General features: G+C 31.1%; 1 protein-coding gene across 1 annotated transcript in view; it reads right to left on the reverse strand.

The window, feature by feature from the left end:
- LOC111421684 (nucleolin-like) overlaps nucleotides 1–8423 on the reverse strand; it is a 376547-nt gene that overhangs the window by 247219 nt on the left and 120905 nt on the right. The window lies entirely within an intron of this gene.

The following is an 8423-nucleotide window of genomic DNA, read 5'->3' on the forward strand; positions in this document are numbered from 1 at the left end:
TTATTAAAAGTGTGTTTATATTTTGAACGTTTTGTATTTTTTAGGGAAATTTCACAAAGAATTTTTAGCAACCCTGTCACACTCTTTCTCGCATTTTTCAATGAGAAATCGCTTTCCCCTCTAATTTTAAGAGTATCATCGATCTGATTAATTATTTCGGGATTAGCAGATAAAACATTTGTTGCGTCGTTTAGTAAAGAAAAAAAGTCTGTTATAAACAGTTGATTATTGTCAATATTGTCTCTTTTGCGTTTAGATCTTTCACTTCTTCCGTACTTTTCTAATTTCCATTTTGAAGAGCTAGTCTGGGGAGAATTATTACGAGTAACAATTTTTCGTGTAGGAACTCGTGTAAGGGTGTCAGTCGAGATTTCGGTCTTTGTTGGAGTTACACACTCGGTTACGCCGATTGATACTTCTGAGGAAACATTTTCTTTATCGGTTTCCGAGGCGGTTTCATTAAAGTAAATATTTTCAATACTCTTCAGACATGCATGATGAGATGTGTCAGTACGGTCAACAGGTGTTACGGAAATATTTTCTAGTATAATAATCTTTTGTGAATTATTTTCAACTGAAGAACTTGCACGTGAAGAACACGGATTTGGGTTCAACGTAAAATAATCAGTAATTGATGTTTCCCTGCGTTTACTTTCAACAATAGTTGCCGGTGCATTAATTTGATCGTTCGTATGCGCAGTAATTTACTTAAAAAATGTTTATGAATATTAGCATATATCCATCTTGGTTGACAAGTGTCTTTTTTGGACACCTTTTGGATTTTGCAACGTTGACCACAAAAGCAAGTCACAGTGCAAGAAAAATGTATATCTAATCCTTTTTGAATTTTTAGGCTTATACCATTACATTTTGATTCAAATATTAACCATTTTGTTCCTTACTAACTTTTGTTTTAAGCCAGCACTTAAGAGCTTTTAATATAACGCAGTTTTCTGTTTCCTGATCTGTAGCTGCAGTCTCACTTAATGGTTGTGCTGAGGGGGGTGGTAATGTCTGCTCAGAAATGTTTTCAGTTATGTCGGTTTGCGTAGACCATATATATACTATCTTCTATATCGCTGACTAAGGCAGCAAAAGAGTGTAAACACTAGAGTGCAGATATATATATATCTGTCTTTGTCGTACCCCCGTCGACTCAAGAGACATGTGTGAACACGTGATGAGTACGCTTTTATCTTATTGGACGGTGAATTAAAAATTAATAGCAGCTGATGACCTTGATGTTTATAAATCAACAAATAAATGTTTGACATAAATATAACCTAAAATCTAAATATTTAGTTATGTATATTATAGGTTTCATGTGTATAATAACATAATTATTAACATATTTTAGGACTAAGCAATTTAAAATGTAATTGTTATTTGTTAAGAAAGTGAAGCAAATGTGTTAAAAGTAAAATAAAAAAGAAAAAGAGTAGTGGAGATATTTTTGGGTCCTAAAGATTGGTTAAGCAGGTAGAAGGAAAGGTCTCAGTGTAATAAAAAAGAATTCAAAGTCCTCCTTTTCTTGAAACATTTTTCTTTATAAACATTTAGAGTACATATACTCTAATTTATTTGATGCATCAGTGATAATTTATAGTTAAAGTAAACCATCTATAATAATAATTGCATTTTAAAGCTGCATAAAATACGCGCGAAACACTTCAAACTCTTTAAAATTTACGATTCGCGCTAGCGCTTTCGCGACACGGGGGTCCGACAAAGACAAAACATATATCATTCCGTCTTCTTTTGATGGAAACGCTCGCCACTCATTGCTTAGATAGGGAGTCAGCGATATAGGAGATAGTATATATATGGCGTAGACTGAGTCTGGAAATTTGGAAATTAAAACTATTTGTTTTTTCGTGCCAGATAGCAATTTAAATTGCTGCGGATTATTTTTAAAAATCCCGTAAAACAAATTTTTTTCTTCCAAAGTTAGTAATTCATGGTAGTCATTTCTAATAAATGCTTCTATTTTTTCTAGATCATTTTCGTCAATCGTGCCAAGCAGCACCTCATTATCAAATCCGCTAATAATAAGAATTTCCTTAACATTTTCATTTAATAGAAATTGTAGAAAATTTTCGGCCTCTTGAAAACAGCGATAGCGATTTGCCGTCATCCTGGCGCCTAATACAAAACAGAATTTACGAGCGAATTTAGTACCATTGACTCTTCACGATATACTAATATAAATTTAAATTTTAATATGATACTCATTCAATCTTACCTTTGAATGAAAACAATGCTTCTACTAGTAACAATTCACACACCCTTTATGAAACAGAAACTGCGCACTTGTTTATGGAACATCGTAACTTCGATCGTTAGATATCGTGTTTAATCGTGTTCGATCGTGTTTCAATATATCCCTAAACTTCCCTAAATAATTTCCCGTACTTCCCCAATAATTCCCCGTACTTCCCCCAAACTTCCTCGATAATTCCCCGTAATTCCTTGTACTTCCCCGTAATTACTCGCATCTCCCCATAATTCCCCAGACTTCCCCGTAATTCGTCGAACTTCCCCATAATTCCTCCGCATTTCCCCTATTTTGTACACCTACTTCCCCAGCGGTTTACCCCTCGCATTTAACTACCTAACTACTATTTTCTAAAAACTGATATTACTTGCCAATTTTGTTTAAATATGGTAGAAGGAACTAGTGATATTTCAATGCTATATAGGTATAAAAGACATATGGGGTTTTGACTAAAGCTTCTGAGTTTGTAGTCAAACTTTACTTAATTAGTGAAAAAATTATTAGAGACTATTAACGACAAAATGTATTATTCAATAACAAGAACATATTTTTAAAGTTAACTAATTCCATTTTATTAAATTTACCTCAAAATATTTATGATCTTTTTGGAGATCATGCGTATGATGATGTTATTGATGGACATGAAATACAATGTATAAAGTTAATAATAACAAAATTTATTAACGTAAAGTTATTTAATGAAACCAAGTTAATAAATCAAGAATCTAGGCTTTGACATATGTTAAACAAACAAATAGTATGTTCAAATCAATGAGAGTTATTTTAAAATTTATATTTATAAGTTGTTTTAAGTTTTTTGTTATGTAATAAAAATTTTGAAACAAAATATCAATTCTTTGGCTTCTAGCTAGTTATACAATTTCTTTGGGTAATACATTAAAAATTAAGATGAAAAGTCTTAATATACATGGGGTCGCAAATGCCTCCTTAACGAGATATAGCGGGTCAAAATTTCTTTAAAATTAAACATTGCAATAAAAAGCCCTTTTTTAAAAATATTTTCAACTCTACTGCTAATTTTGTCAAACGGGCAGTATTTTCATGGATCAATTATTGTTTGGGACCAATGTATGGTCTAAGAACTAGTTTTTTATTCTATACAAACTCGATTATTTGTTTACGTTTTTTATGAATGTTTTTTTATTCTGGACAGATGACAGAATTGTTATTTTATTTATTTACAAAACAAAAGATGAAAAATATATTAAGAAATTTAATATATTATTTTAGTACTTCTCAACATTCTCCCCCGCCTTGAAAGGATTGATTTCAATATCCTTCAAACCTGGTCGTGATATCAGCCGCTGCTCTTAGGTATTCCTTTCCATTCACCTCCAGGACCTGTTCCTCTGTGTCCCAGTAGTAACGGACCACCCTATATATAAAAATATATGTAGATACAACGAAATAAAATCGCAGTATATCATAAAATACTTCATCCTTGTTAATTGTACAGATATTTTTTAATTTCCACTAATTTTGAAGTAAAAAATTGACAGAAATATCTTTTTGGCCAAGATTTTTAACTAATTCGCTTCTGTGCGCCGCACTATGGGCAATTTGAGCCGTTTGCTGATCATAAATGGGGTTTTCGAAAGTCGTAATGTATTTCTTTTTTCAATTGAATCCTATAGTAGAAATGTCAGATTTTAATAATTAACATAAGTTTTATTTTTATATGACGTATTTAAGTAAAAAAAAAATTATCAAAGTTTATATATCTCTGATTTCACGTATTTCGGTTACTTTTGTCATGATTTTTAAAGACTGCTAATATAAATTTTTAGTGTCAAACCTATATAACGTCATATCTTCCCGAAAAGGTTGTTCAATGGAGTACCTAATTCAGCTATCAATAAGTAATTTCATCGTTGCATTTTAATAATAAACCGATGACATCAATTTCGAGATTTCTTTAACTTTCGCCAAAGTTTTAGCAGTTAGCGATGTTTAGCGATGGTCTAAAATATATATAGTTTTAAAGACTATTTATTTCTTTAAAACATATAAAAAAAATTAGCTGCCAACATTTGCCTATTTAGAAGTTATGACCAGAAAACTAAGAAGTCCACGTCACGCACGGAAGTGTTATTTATAAGTGTCTTGTTTATTGACGACGTACATAACTAAAATGCAATATGGCTTTTCTTAGGTTAGGTAGCTTAAACTTGGCATACAGAATAATAATATCACGAGAATATAATCAATTTTCAGAATATCGGAAGAATCAATACTATACAGTGTGTCCACAAAAGTTATATCCGTAGTACATTTTTATTTAAATATAAAGCCCAATCATTTTTAATTATTAAAAAATAGTCTAATTTTAAAATTATTTTTATAAATATTTATTTATTTGCATGCTTTTCAAGTTATTCAACACAATATGTAATCAGTTTTCGGTTATATTTGTTGCCCATTAATTTAGTTGGCGTGAATAAATCTTCAACGGCCAATGGCGCACTTAATTTTTTTGCTAATATTGATTGAGCCAATCATTTGGCTCATGATTGGTTAAACCAGGAGTATACTGTATCTTTATCTGTTCTAAATGAAGAATGCGACGAATCTGTTGGTTCCATGCCATCTACATCTAATGAAAAGAGAGGAAGACCGTATCTACCTTACGAAGATTCTGCAGCATCTAGTAAGAGACGAAAAAATACCACATTGCTAAATGAATATGGATTTGATCGTATATACAGTGCGTATATTCAGGGATTACGGTCAATGGGAGAAAGTGATGAAGCAAATGTAGTGGAGACTATAAGAGATTTGCAGCCTGATGAAAAGAAAGCAATTTTAAAACAGATCCACCATGATAAATCACAACCATTGACTGTAGTTGAAGCATTAAGCGTTTACATTGATTTAGATTTGACTAAAGCATAATATTTATACCTTAGAAATCTAACCAATGAGAAAAGCTGCTTTTTATTGCCACCTTATCACAACATCCAGGAAAGTAAAAAAAGCTGTTATCCACCTGTTTCTAGCATAGAAATCGGCAATACATATGCAAAGGTAACATCTTTACACGATTTATTAAATCACACGATTAATAGAATTCTATTAATTGAGTCAGTATATAAGTCTGGATTACAAAAGTTTGTTTTATATAGTAAGTGGGGGTGTGATGGCTCATCTGGACAAAGCGAATACAAGCAAGTACTACCTGAAGAGTCTAATGTGGTATGTGATGCTAATTTGTTCATAGCTTCATTTGTACCTATTAGATTAATTGACGAAGAAACTGGTAAGGTAGTGTGGCAAAATCCTGTTCCCTCTTCTGTGCGGTTCTGTCGACCAATTTCAATTGGGTTTTCTAAAGAGACTCCCGAGAAAACGAAATCCGTTGTGGATGGTATACAAAGTCAAATTGATAGTTTGAGTCCATCGGTAATTACAAAGCAAGGAAAAGCAATACAAATCAAACATGACATGTTTCTCACTATGATAGATGGAAAAGTTGCCCAAATAATAGCAGGTACATCTTCATGTTCGACATGCACTATTTGCGGTGCTAATCCACAGCAAATGAATAATTTAGAAAAGGTGGCAGCAAGACCAGAAAATGATAATGCATTTCGCTATGGTTTGTCAATGATACATGCCTCGATACGTTGCATGGAGATGATTTTACACATATCATATTATTTACCCTTCCGAAAGTGGTCAGCTACTACCGCAGAAAATAAACAATTAAAAAGAGATAAGAAAGCTTTGGTCCAGGCACGATTCCGCAAATAGCTTGGTTTGATTATTGATGAGCCAAAGAAATAAGTGGCAATATAAACGATGGAAGTACTGTTAGAAGATTTTTTTGTAATGCTTCTTCTTCGGCAGAAATTACTAGTGTCGACGAAATATTGGTTAAGCGATTTCACATAATTTTTCAGGTGTTGACATCGGGTGTTACGGAAACGGCAAAAATATACATTGAAAATTATGACTGGTATTACATGCCATCTTCCGTACATAAAATATTAATTCATGGTGAACGTATCATACGACATTTTGCAATTTTACCTAGTGGACAGCTATCAGAAGATGCACAGGAATCTCGAAATAATGATTACAAAAAATTTAGTCTACATCATGCACGAAAATGTTCTAGATATGCTACAAACGAAGATGTATTTTATATACTCCTTTATACATCAGATCCATACATAACGAATATTACAAATCAGTGCATTAAAAATGTAAAGAAACTTGACGAAGAAACCCTAGCTCTTTTAACACAGCATCACCTGATTTCTGAAAATTAAATTGAATAAGTTGAACAGTGTCAGGCAATGATGGAATATTGAACGAGTTAAACAATATTATACATATATTATACATTGTATTATAATATTTATATCTCAGGTAGATTGTAATCAGTTAGGGTTTTTTTCAATAATAATATTACTCTGTAATATCAATAATATTCATAAAAAAATTAACAAAATATACATATAATTGTGTATACCTGTAATTATGTATATAAAAAATTGTTTAACATATTTTACTCCTGTTTTTAAGAGGTGGCATTAAATGAAAAACATAAAAAGATACATTCTATCAACCAATAATGCAGTTTTTGTATTTTTTTTTTATTGAATTGCATAATAATAACAAAACTACAGTGCTCTACACTCGACTTTCTAACATTTTTATATGGCTAAAAAATAAATTTTTGGAAAAATACTTTTAAAAAGGGCACTAAATTCCAAATAATTCTAGAAGTTTCTTTATTTTAACTCCTATATGTAAAATTGCAGGTGGAAGTGATTTGTTAAGTAAAATAGTACTTTCGGTTTCATGATTTCAATGTAATTTTTTATCTATATATTTTTCAGATATAAAGGCTTATAAAAAATTTTAATAATTTATTTTACTTAGTACCAGCTTATATGAAACAAATGAGTACAGTTTTAGGTAAAGTACTACTTCCGGTTATGTGAGATGGTAGAAATTTTGTATCTGAAAGTTATTTATTCTTATTCAGATTTCTACAAAATTTTTTAACTATTTCTAAATCTGTTAAAGTAAACTGTTACTTCCGGTCGACAGATTTGTTCCAAAAGTAGGTAGAGATCAACCGTCTTAATTTAATAGCCGCATACCAAATTTCATGGAAGTAGATAATTGCGTCTTTGAGTATCGTGTATACGAACGCACGTATATAATATATACTAACAGATACATATGTACAGATGTAATGCTAAAATGGTCAAAATAGATTCTAGGACCATCAAATGTAAAGATTCATCACAACCTCGAAACGGTAGTTTGGGACAGAAGTTGTCTTCATATAGTTCGTATATACGAGGAAATAAAAATAATAATAAATAATAAAAAATAATAAAAAGAAAATTGGTACTCTTACTTCCTGTAATATTCTTACCAAGTATGAAAGGTTTATCTTTAAAAATAAAAAAGGTATTGATTTTTGATCAGCAAACGGACTAAATTTTCCATAGTGCGCCGGGACGATTGTCCCAAACCGGGACAATCCCGGTTAAACCGGGACGTATGGTAACCCTATGCAAAATAAGTGTTAACTTTACATGTCATTTTTATCCAGAGTTGAAGTTAATAAAAAGTGGTTATTGCGGAGTAGCGAGTATTACCTAACATCAGCAATTTCCCCAATTGCTAAAATATTAAAAAAGAAAATTAGTAAAATTATGTTATGGCCGGCAATTTCAAACTTCTTAACACTATGTGACGGCCCCCTTCTATAAATGAACCCAAAATGATAAATAAACAATATAACATTACGATAAAAGCTATCTTTATTAAAAAAGTTGTGTCGTTGTTTACATACTAGCGCCGTTCTTTTACCATTATTTTAATTACGGGGGTTGTGTTACGTATAAAAAAATCATAGAAATAATATTATTCTTACATAATCTCTTTTTTGAGGTGAATACACCACATCCGCAGCCTTGGATACATTTGATATACATATAAAAGCTACTTAGGGATATCACAAATATGATCTTACAATCTAATTATCTATCAACTAAAAAAATGAGATTAAATTAGGACAAAAAATACAAAGTACTAAGTACATTTTTTTCGAGAGTAAAAATTTACAAAAAAAATAAAGAGATCATTATCAGAGAGTATTTAAAAA

The sequence above is a fragment of the Onthophagus taurus genome, chromosome 11, assembly GCF_036711975.1.
Source record: "Onthophagus taurus isolate NC chromosome 11, IU_Otau_3.0, whole genome shotgun sequence".
Classification (NCBI taxonomy): Eukaryota; Metazoa; Arthropoda; class Insecta; order Coleoptera; family Scarabaeidae; genus Onthophagus; species Onthophagus taurus.